General features: G+C 33.7%; 2 non-coding genes and 1 pseudogene across 2 annotated transcripts; all 3 read left to right on the plus strand.

The window, feature by feature from the left end:
* The first annotated feature begins 1,494 nt into the window (after nucleotides 1–1,494).
* LOC138927044 (small subunit ribosomal RNA) lies at nucleotides 1,495–3,483 on the plus strand. The gene has a single exon (XR_011443686.1). It is a non-coding gene; the product is annotated as a small subunit ribosomal RNA (ribosomal RNA).
* Nucleotides 3,484–3,955: 472 nt separating this feature from the next.
* Nucleotides 3,956–4,157, plus strand: LOC138927042 (5.8S ribosomal RNA; annotated as a pseudogene).
* A 317-nt stretch (nucleotides 4,158–4,474) lies between these two features.
* Nucleotides 4,475–8,421, plus strand: LOC138927045 (large subunit ribosomal RNA). Its single transcript, XR_011443687.1, has one exon. It is a non-coding gene; the product is annotated as a large subunit ribosomal RNA (ribosomal RNA).
* The last annotated feature ends 4,079 nt before the right edge of the window (nucleotides 8,422–12,500 follow it).

Below are 12,500 nucleotides of genomic sequence, written 5' to 3' on the forward strand. Positions count from 1 at the left end.
TTTCATATGGATATGCAATCGTATGGATATCCAAATATGTGTGGGAAAGTCATACTTCCCATACCAATAAATGACCGGATTGACGAAACCGTGTTCAAAAAAGGTATATAGGGTAGGTGGTGTTCAGCCTGCCAATATAATATTAAAATAATATTAATTAAACAGAGACCGCCAGTATTAATATATGAGCATATGTTATGAATACATATGCATATAACATATATGAAAATATTATGAATATAAAAAACTATATGGGATATGAAAATATTTATATGTATATGAAATATATGGTAGTGATGGGATAGGCCTACCATATATATATAATATAATAATATTTATTATATTATAATAATATGGAAATATTTAAATTATTTTCATATGGATATGGATATGGATATGGATATGGATATACATATTCATATGGAATACTAAACATATATGAAATATACCGATGAGTTATTGAGGTGAGGGTAAAAGGCAATAAATACCCAGCTTGACCGAAAAGTGTTTTGTTCAAAAAGGTATATAGGGTAGGTGGTGTCGTCCTACCAATATAGTATAATTATTATATTATATGAATATACTAAAATACCGATGAGTATTTTTAGGTGAGGGAAAGAAGGCAAATAAATACCCAGCTTGACGAAAGTGTGGTCAAAAAGGTTATCTATGGTAGGTGGTGTAAGCCTATCTATATAATATAAAACATACTATATTATATATTATATATACACTATATTGTATACTTAGATAATATCGTTGAAGCGTCTACGTCTTATTATAAATTATAATTTGACAAGTTTCAATTATTATCGTTAATTTCTGGTTCTAGGCAAATAAAAAATTCTTTTTATTAGATCCTAGAAGTATATGGAATTAAATTTAATTTCATATACGTTATATGATAATAGTAGTAATATTATTATTATTATTATTGTATAAATAAATATGAATAAACATATATATGAAAATATATAAAATATGAAAATTAAAAGTGCTTAGTTTTATATCATATAAAACTAGACTATTCTATACAAAGAAAATAACTTTAAAATTTCTTATCAAAATACATATGCGATAATTTTATTATAAAATTAAGCAAATATATATATGTGAATATATACAAATTGTTGTATGTGAAAATATAAAGATATTTTAGAATTAAATATATGCATAATATTGTATTTTATTAAAAAAAATATTAAAAAAGGCTTATATAAATAAAAAGACCGCCCGCTCATATAAATACCCTAACACAAACAAGGGTTGAAGAAAAACCCAGAAAAAAAATATACCCTGAGGTGTATGCGTTGGGCACCCGAGGGATATATTATAAATATATATATATATATATATATTTTAATAAATGAACGAATATTGAATGCCATATAATAATTGGCCAAATTCGTTAATATTTTAATTTATACAAATATTTGCAATCTTTGATTTCTATATATCAATATGAAAATGAAATATATCAAAGATATAAACATTATTCTGGTTGATCCTGCCAGTAGTTATATGCTTGTCTCAAAGATTAAGCCATGCATGTCTAAGTACACACGCATTAAAAGTGAAACCGCAAAAGGCTCATTATATCAGTTATGGTTCCTTAGATCGTTAACAGTTACTTGGATAACTGTGGTAATTCTAGAGCTAATACATGCAATTAAAACATGAACCTTATGGGACATGTGCTTTTATTAGGCTAAAACCAAGCGATCGCAAGATCGTTATATTGGTTGAACTCTAGATAACATGCAGATCGTATGGTCTTGTACCGACGACAGATCTTTCAAATGTCTGCCCTATCAACTTTGATGGTAGATCTAGGACTACCATGGTTGCAACGGGTAACGGGGAATCAGGGTTCGATTCCGGAGAGGGAGCCTGAGAAACGGCTACCACATCTAAGGAAGGCAGCAGGCGCGTAAATTACCCACTCCCAGCTCGGGGAGGTAGTGACGAAAAATAACAATACAGGACTCATATCGAGGCCCTGTAATTGGAATGAGTACACTTTAAATCCTTTAACAAGGACCAATTGGAGGGCAAGTCTGGTGCCAGCAGCCGCGGTAATTCCAGCTCCAATAGCGTATATTAAAGTTGTTGCGGTAAAACGTTCGTAGTTGAACTTGTGCTCATACGGGTAGTACAACATACAATTGTAGTTAGTACGATACCTATATCTATGTAACCGGATTACCGGTGGAGCTCCTATATATGTTTAAATACTTGTATTTTTTCATATGTTCCTCCTATTTAAAAACCTGCATTAGTGCTCTTAAACGAGTGTTATTGTGGGCCGGTACAATTACTTTGAACAAATTAGAGTGCTTAAAGCAGGCTTCAAATGCCTGAATATTCTGTGCATGGGATAATGAAATAAGACCTCTGTTCTGCTTTCATTGGTTTTCAGATCAAGAGGTAATGATTAATAGAAGCAGTTGGGGGGCATTAGTATTACGACGCGAGAGGTGAAATTCTTGGACCGTCGTAAGACTAAACTTAAGCGAAAGCATTTGCCAAAGATGTTTTCATTAATCAAGAACGAAAGTTAGAGGTTCGAAGGCGATCAGCTACCGCCCTAGTTCTAACCCTAAACGATGCCAGCTAGCAATTGGTTGTAGCTACTTTTATGGCTCTCTCCGTCGCTTCCGGGAAACCAAAGCTTTTGGGCTCCGGGGGCGTATGATTGCAAAACAGAAACTTAAAGGAATTGACGGAAGGGCACCACCAGGAGTGGAGCCTGCGGCTTAATTTGACTCAACACGGGAAAACTTACCAGGTCCGAACATAAGTGTGTAAGACAGATTGATAGCTCTTTCTCGAATCTATGGGTGGTGGTGCATGGCCGTTCTTAGTTCGTGGAGTGATTTGTCTGGTTAATTCCGATAACGAACGAGACTCAAATATATTAAATAGATATCTTCAGGATTATGGTGTTGAAGCTTATATAGCCTTCATTCATGGTAGCAGTAAAATGTTTATTGTGTTTGAATGTGTTTATATAAGTGGAGCCGTACCTGTTGGTTTGTCCCATTATAAGGATACTAGCTTCTTAAATGGACAAATTGCGTCTAGCAATAATGAGATTGAGCAATAACAGGTCTGTGATCGCCTTAGATGTCCTGGGCTGCACGCGCGCTACAATGAAAGTATCAACGTGTATTTCCTAGACCGAGAGGTCCGGGTAAACCGCTGAACCACTTTCATGCTTGGGATTGTGAACTGAAACTGTTCACATGAACTTGGAATTCCTAGTAAGTGTGAGTCATTAACTCGCATTGATTACGTCCCTGCCCTTTGTGCACACCGCCCGTCGCTACTACCGATTGAATTATTTAGTGAGGTCTCCGGACGTGATCACTGTGACGCCTTGTGTGTTACGGTTCTTTCGCAGACGTTCCACGAACTTGATTATTTAGAGGAAGTAAAAGTCGTAACAAGGTTTCCGTAGGTGAACCTGCGGAAGGATCATTATTGAATGAATCTTATCCGTTATTAAAATATTTATTATATATAAATATATAAATAAAAATTACCCAAAAATAAAAGACATATATATTATATTGAATATATAGACCATTTGTTGTCTTCAATATAAATTGCGTGTATATTTAATTAATATACATGCGTTGCGTGATGTATTGTTCATATTAAATTATGCGCATACATTGATAAATGCAACACCTAAAATATACATTGTTGTACCTGATATACAGGTTAATGCTTTATATAATATTAAAACAATATAAATTATATTTATATTGATTATATAAAACTAAGACATTTCGCAACAATTATTTTAGGTATATAAAAATTAACTTTATATGATAGACGATATTGATATAAATTGCATTAATATACATGCGTTGCGTGATGTATTTTTAAAATTTGCGCAACATGAAAAAACCCATACATTGACGAATTGTATATTTATATATATTTATAAAACTCTAAGCGGTGGATCATTCGGCTCATGGGTCGATGAAGAACGCAGCAAAACTGTGGCGTCATCGTGTGCAAACTGTGCGTCATCGTGTGAACTGCAGGACACATGAACATCGACATTTTGAACGCATATCGCAGTCCATGCTGTTATGTACTTTAATTAATTTTATAGTGCTGCTTGGACTACATATGGTTGAGGGTTGTAAGACTATGCTAATAAAGTTGCTTATTATTATATATTTTTATAATGATATGCATATGGTATATTATTGGATATATTTATATATTCATAATATTAAATATAAAAGCAATTATCTCAAATATTTATAAAAGAAAAAATGAAGATATACAATTCTTTTTTTCAATTCAAATAATACTGAAAAAAGACTAGCATAAAGAAAATAACAATTTTTTAAACTAGAATTGTCTCTTATTTAAAGATGCGAAAATTGAAAATATATCAAATATATTGTTCTTCATAGAGATATATTGTTTATATATATATATACATTGCTTTATACAACCTCAACTCATATGGGACTACCCCCTGAATTTAAGCATATTAATTAGGGGAGGAAAAGAAACTAACAAGGATTTTCTTAGTAGCGGCGAGCGAAAAGAAATCAGTTCAGCACTAAGTCACTTTGTCTATATGGCAAATGTGAGATGCAGTGTATGGAGCGTCAATATTCTAGTATGAGAAATTAACGATTTAAGTCCTTCTTAAATGAGGCCATTTACCCATAGAGGGTGCCAGGCCCGTATAACGTTAATGATTACTAGATGATGTTTCCAAAGAGTCGTGTTGCTTGATAGTGCAGCACTAAGTGGGTGGTAAACTCCATCTAAAACTAAATATAACCATGAGACCGATAGTAAACAAGTACGGTGAGGGAAAGTTGAAAAAGAACTCTGAATAGAGAGTTAAATAGTACGTGAAACTGCTTAGAGGTTAAGCCCGATGAACCTGAATATCCATTATGGAAAATTCATCATTAAAGTTATAATATTTAAATAATATTATAGAAATAGTGTGCATTTTTCCATATAAGGACATTGTAATCTATTAACATATATAATTTATCATAAAATATGACTTATAGTTTATTCAAATTATTATGCTTGCATTTTAACATAGGATAAATGTCATTAATTTGATAAAGTGTTGATAGATTAATAAGAATACAGTGCGTTAATTTTTCGGAATTATATAATGGCATAATTATCATTGATTTTGTGTTTATTATATGCACTTGTATGATTAACAATGCGAAAGATTCAGGATACCTTCGGGACCCGTCTTGAAACACGGACCAAGGAGTCTAACATATGTGCAAGTTATTGGGATATAAACCTAATAGCGTAATTAACTTGACTATTAATGGGATTAGTTTTTTAACTATTTTATAGTTAATTAACACAATCCCGGGCGTTCTATATAGTTATGTATAATAATATTTATATTATTTATGCCTCTAACTGGAACGTACCTTGAGCAGATATGCTGTGACCCGAAAGATGGTGAACTATACTTGATCAGGTTGAAGTCAGGGGAAACCCTGATGGAAGACCGAAACAGTTCTGACGTGCAAATCGATTGTCAGAATTGAGTATAGGGGCGAAAGACCAATCGAACCATCTAGTAGCTGGTTCCTTCCGAAGTTTCCCTCAGGATAGCTGGTGCATTTTAATGTTATATAAAATAATCTTATCTGGTAAAGCGAATGATTAGAGGCCTTAGGGTCGAAACGATCTTAACCTATTCTCAAACTCTTAATGGGTAAGAACCTTAACTTTCTTGATATGAAGTTTAAGGTTATGATATAATGTGCCCAGTGGGCCACTTTTGGTAAGCAGAACTGGCGCTGTGGGATGAACCAAACGTAATGTTACGGTGCCCAAATTAACAACTCATGCAGAAACCATGAAAGGCGTTGGTTGCTTAAAACAGCAGGACGGTGATCATGGAAGTCGAAATCCGCTAAGGAGTGTGTAACAACTCACCTGCCGAAGCAACTAGCCCTTAAAATGGATGGCGCTTAAGTTGTATACCTATACATTACCGCTAAAGTAGATGATTTATATTACTTGTAATATAAATTTTGAAACTTTAGTGAGTAGGAAGGTACAATGGTATGCGTAGAAGTGTTTGGCGTAAGCCTGCATGGAGCTGCTATTGGTACAGATCTTGGTGGTAGTAGCAAATAATCGAATGAGACCTTGGAGGACTGAAGTGGAGAAGGGTTTCGTGTGAACAGTGGTTGATCACGAGTTAGTCGGTCCTAAGTTCAAGGCGAAAGCCGAAAATTTTCAAGTAAAAATAAATATTACAATTATTGTGAAAATTATATACTTGAATAATTTTGAACGAAAGGGAATACGGTTCCAATTCCGTAACCTGTTGAGTATCCGTTTGTTATTAAATATGGGCCTCGTGCTCATCCTGGCAACAGGAACGACCATAAAGAAGCCGTCGAGAGATATCGGAAGAGTTTTTCTTTTCTGTTTTATAGTCGTACTACCATGGAAGTCTTTCGCAGAGAGATATGGTAGATGGGCTAGAAGAGCATGACATATACTGTTGTGTCGATATTTTCTCCTCGGACCTTGAAAATTTATGGTGGGGATACGCAAACTTCTCAACAGGCCGTACCAATATCCGCAGCTGGTCTCCAAGGTGAAGAGTCTCTAGTCGATAGAATAATGTAGGTAAGGGAAGTCGGCAAATTAGATCCGTAACTTCGGGATAAGGATTGGCTCTGAAGATTGAGATAGTCGGGCTTGATTGGGAAACAATAATATGGTTTATGTGCTCGTTCTGGGTAAATAGAGTTATAATCATTTATGGTTGTAACTTGTTCCCCGGATAGTTTAGTTACGTATCCAATTGTGGAACTTTCTTGCTAAAATTTTTAAGAATACTAGTTGGGTCAAACCAATTAGTTCTTATTAATTATAACGATTATCAATTAACAATCAATTCAGAACTGGCACGGACTTGGGGAATCCGACTGTCTAATTAAAACAAAGCATTGTGATGGCCCTAGCGGGTGTTGACACAATGTGATTTCTGCCCAGTGCTCTGAATGTCAAAGTGAAGAAATTCAAGTAAGCGCGGGTCAACGGCGGGAGTAACTATGACTCTCTTAAGGTAGCCAAATGCCTCGTCATCTAATTAGTGACGCGCATGAATGGATTAACGAGATTCCTTCTGTCCCTATCTACTATCTAGCGAAACCACAGCCAAGGGAACGGGCTTGGAATAATTAGCGGGGAAAGAAGACCCTTTTGAGCTTGACTCTAATCTGGCAGTGTAAGGAGACATAAGAGGTGTAGAATAAGTGGGAGATATTAGACTTCGGTTTGGTATCGACAATGAAATACCACTACTCTTATTGTTTCCTTACTTACTTGATTAAATGGAACGTGTATCATTTCCTAGCCATTATACGGATATATTTATTATATCTTATGGTATTGGGTTTGATGCAAGCTTCTTGATCAAAGTATCACGAGTTTGTTATATAATCGCAAACAAATTCTTTAATGAGAGATGCATTCATGTATTATCGATTTGAAAATTTGGTATAACTCCAATTACTCAGGTATGATCCAATTCAAGGACATTGCCAGGTAGGGAGTTTGACTGGGGCGGTACATCTCTCAAATAATAACGGAGGTGTCCCAAGGCCAGCTCAGTGCGGACAGAAACCACACATAGAGCAAAAGGGCAAATGCTGACTTGATCTCGGTGTTCAGTACACACAGGGACAGCAAAAGCTCGGCCTATCGATCCTTTTGGTTTAAAGAGTTTTTAACAAGAGGTGTCAGAAAAGTTACCATAGGGATAACTGGCTTGTGGCGGCCAAGCGTTCATAGCGACGTCGCTTTTTGATCCTTCGATGTCGGCTCTTCCTATCATTGTGAAGCAAATTCACCAAGCGTTGGATTGTTCACCCATGCAAGGGAACGTGAGCTGGGTTTAGACCGTCGTGAGACAGGTTAGTTTTACCCTACTAATGACAAAACGTTGTTGCGACAGCATTCCTGCGTAGTACGAGAGGAACCGCAGGTACGGACCAATGGCACAATACTTGTTCGAGCGAACAGTGGTATGACGCTACGTCCGTTGGATTATGCCTGAACGCCTCTAAGGTCGTATCCGTGCTGGACTGCAATGATAAATAAGGGGCAATTTGCATTGTATGGCTTCTAAACCATTTAAAGTTTATTATTTATATTTTAAACGACAATGGATGTGATGCCAATGTAATTTGTAACATAGTAAATTGGGAGGATCTTTGATCACCTGATGCCATGCTAGTTACATATGAAAACATTATTTAATACAATGACAAAGCCTAGAATCAATTGTAAACGACTTTTGTAACGGGCAAGGTGTTGTAAGTGGTTGAGCAGCTGCCATACTGCGATCCACTGAAGCTTATCCTTTGCTTGATGATTCGAAATATAAAAAAAATGTAAATATGCATGTGTAAATATGTATATTTAGTATAAAAAATCTTTATATGCTATATCTAAGAAAGCATATAAGGATTTATCACGGGTTGTCCACGTTTCCCTACTAATTGTGGCCTACTAACTGTTTCGTCATCTTATTAGTGACGTGAAAAATGAAAATAATATTTTTCATTTATATTGTTATAAGTCTTAAACCTTAAGACGGCGGGAGTTGAATTACTTTCGTTTAGGTAGCCAAATGCCTCGTCATCTTATTAGTGACGTGAAAAATGAAAATAATATTTTTCATTTATATTGTTATAAGTCTTAAACCTTATAACGGCGGAAGATGAATTACTTTCTTTTAGGTAGCCAAATGCCTCGTCATCTTATTAGTGACGTGAAAAATGAAAATAATATTTTTCATTTATATTGTTATAAGTCTTAAACTTTAAGACGGCGGGAGTTGAATTACTTTCGCATAGGTAGCCAAATGCCTCGTCATCTTATTAGTGACGCGCATGATTCAATTCAAGAGATTCCTTCTGTCCCTATTTAAAACCTCACGGATATTAAAAATATTAAACATATATTGTTATAAGTCTTAAACCTTAAGACGGCGGGAGTTGAATTACTTTCGCATAGGTAGCCAAATGCCTCGTCATCTTATTAGTGACGCGCATGATTCAATTCAAGAGATTCCTTCTGTCCCTATTTAAAACCTCACGGATATTAAAATATTAAACATATATTGTTATAAGTCTTAAACCTTAAGACGGCGGGAGTTGAATTACTTTCGCATAGGTAGCCAAATGCCTCGTCATCTTATTAGTGACGTGAAAAATGAAAATAATATTTTTCATTTATATTGTTATAAGTCTTAAACTTTAAGACGGCGGGAGTTGAATTACTTTCGCATAGGTAGCCAAATGCCTCGTCATCTTATTAGTGACGTGAAAAATGAAAATAATATTTTTCATTTATATTGTTATAAGTCTTAAACCTTATAACGGCGGAAGATGAATTACTTTCGTTTAGGTAGCCAAATGCCTCGTCATCTTAATAGTGACGTGAAAAATGAAAATAATATTTTTCATTTATATTGTTATAAGTCTTAAACTTTAAGACGGCGGGAGTTGAATTACTTTCGCATAGGTAGCCAAATGCCTCGTCATCTTATTAGTGACGTGAAAAATGAAAATAATATTTTTCATTTATATTGTTATAAGTCTTAAACCTTATAACGGCGGAAGATGAATTACTTTCGTTTAGGTAGCCAAATGCCTCGTCATCTTATTAGTGACGTGAAAAATGAAAATAATATTTTTCATTTATATTGTTATAAGTCTTAAACTTTAAGACGGGGGGAGTTGAATTACTTTCGCATAGGTAGCCAAATGCCTTGTCATCTTATTAGTGACGCGCATGATTCAATTCAAGAGATTCCTTCTGTCCCTATTTAAAACCTCACGGATATAAAAATATTAAACATATATTGTTATAAGTCTTAAACCTTAAGACGGCGGGAGTTGAATTACTTTCGCATAGGTAGCCAAATGCCTCGTCATCTTATTAGTGACGCGCATGATTCAATTCAAGAGATTCCTTCTGTCCCTATTTAAAACCTCACGGATATTAAAAATATTAAACATATATGTTTATAAGTCTTAAACCTTAAGACGGCGGGAGTTGAATTACTTTCGCATAGGTAGCCAAATGCCTCGTCATCTTATTAGTGACGCGCATGATTCAATTCAAGAGATTCCTTCTGTCCCTATTTAAAACCTCACGGATATTAAAAATATTAAACATATATTGTTATAAGTCTTAAACCTTAAGACGGCGGGAGTTGAATTACTTTCGCATAGGTAGCCAAATGCCTTGTCATCTTATTAGTGACGCGCATGATTCAATTCAAGAGATTCCTTCTGTCCCTATTTAAAACCTCACGGATATTAAAAATATTAAACATATATTGTTATAAGTCTTAAACCTTAAGACGGCGGGAGTTGAATTACTTTCGCATAGGTAGCCAAATGCCTCGTCATCTTATTAGTGACGCGCATGATTCAATTCAAGAGATTCCTTCTGTCCCTATTTAACCTCACGGATATTAAAAATATTAAACATATATTGTTATAAGTCTTAAACCTTAAGACGGCGGGAGTTGAATTACTTTCGCATAGGTAGCCAAATGCCTCGTCATCTTATTAGTGACGCGCATGATTCAATTCAAGAGATTCCTTCTGTCCCTATTTAAAACCTCACGGATATTAAAAATATTAAACATATATTGTTATAAGTCTTAAACCTTAAGACGGCGGGAGTTGAATTACTTTCGCATAGGTAGCCAAATGCCTCGTCATCTTATTAGTGACGCGCATGATTCAATTCAAGAGATTCCTTCTGACCTCACGGATATTAAAAATATTAAACATATATTGTTATAAGACTTAAACATTAGGACGGCGGCGTTGAATTACCTTCGCATAGTTACGCAAATGCCTCGTCATCTTATTAGTGACGCGCATGATTCAATTCAAGAGATTCCTTCTGTCCCTATTTAAAAACTCACGAATATTAAAAATATTAAAAATATTTCATATGGATATGCAATCGTATGGATATCCAAATATGTGTGGGAAAGTCGTACTTCCTATACGATAAATGACCGGATTGACGAAACCGTGTTCAAAAAGGTATATAGGGTAGGTGGTGTTCGGCCTCTCCCTACCAATATAATATTAAAAAAATATTTATATTAAAAGAAGATCTGCCAGTCCAAGCCATTAAATATTATCAAGTATTAATATATAAGCATATGGTTATGAAACATAGCATATAACATATATGAAAATATATGAATAATATTAAAAAAAAAATATATATGAATATGAAAAATATTATATGTATATGGAAATATATGGTAGGTGATGATTGTTAGCCTACCATATATATATAATATAATAATTTAATTATATTATATTAAATATGGAAATATTAAAAATATATTAAAAATATTAAAAATATTTTCATATGGATATGCAATCGTATGGATATCCAAATATGTGTGGGAAAGTCATACTTCCCATACAATAAATGACCGGATTGACGAAAACCGTGTTCAAAAAGGTATATAGGGTAGGTGGTGTTCAGCCTGCCAATATAATATTAAAATAATATTATATTAAACAGAAGACCGCCAGTATTAATATATGAGCATATGGTTATGAATACATATGCATATAACATATATGAAAATATATGAATATAAAAAAATATATATGGATATGAAAATATTTATATGTATATGAAAATATGGTAGGTGAGGTGATGAGGCTAGCAAACCATATAATATATAATATAATAATTTAAATATATTATATTAAATATGGAAATATTAAAAATATATTAAAAATATTAAAAATATTTTCATATGGATATGCAATCGTATGGATATCCAAATATGTGTGGGAAAGTCATACTTCCCATACAATAAATGACCGGATTGACGAAACCGTGTTCAAAAAGGTATATAGGGTAGGTGGTGTTCAGCCTGCCAATATAATATTAAAATAATATTATATTAAACAGAAGACCGCCAGTATTAATATATGAGCATATGGTTATGAATACATATGCATATAACATATATGAAAATATATGAATATAAAAAAAATATATATGGATATGAAAATATTTATATGTATATGAAATATATGGTAGGTGATGGTGATAGCCTACCATATAATATATAATATAATAATTTAATTATATTATATTAAATATGGAAATATTAAAAATATATTAAAAATATTAAAAATATTTTCATATGGATATGCAATCGTATGGATATCCAAATATGTGTGGGAAAGTCATACTTCCCATACAATAAATGACCGGATTGACGAAACCGTGTTCGAAAAGGTATATAGGGTAGGTGGTGTTCGGCTGACCAATATAATATTAAAATAATATTATATTAAACAGAAGACCGCCAGTATTAATATATAAGCATATGGTTATGAATACATATGCATATAACATATATGAAAATATATGAATATAAAAAAATATATATGGAT

This window comes from Drosophila bipectinata, unplaced genomic scaffold (assembly GCF_030179905.1).
Source record: "Drosophila bipectinata strain 14024-0381.07 unplaced genomic scaffold, DbipHiC1v2 scaffold_150, whole genome shotgun sequence".
In the NCBI taxonomy this organism is placed as follows: Eukaryota; Metazoa; Arthropoda; class Insecta; order Diptera; family Drosophilidae; genus Drosophila; species Drosophila bipectinata.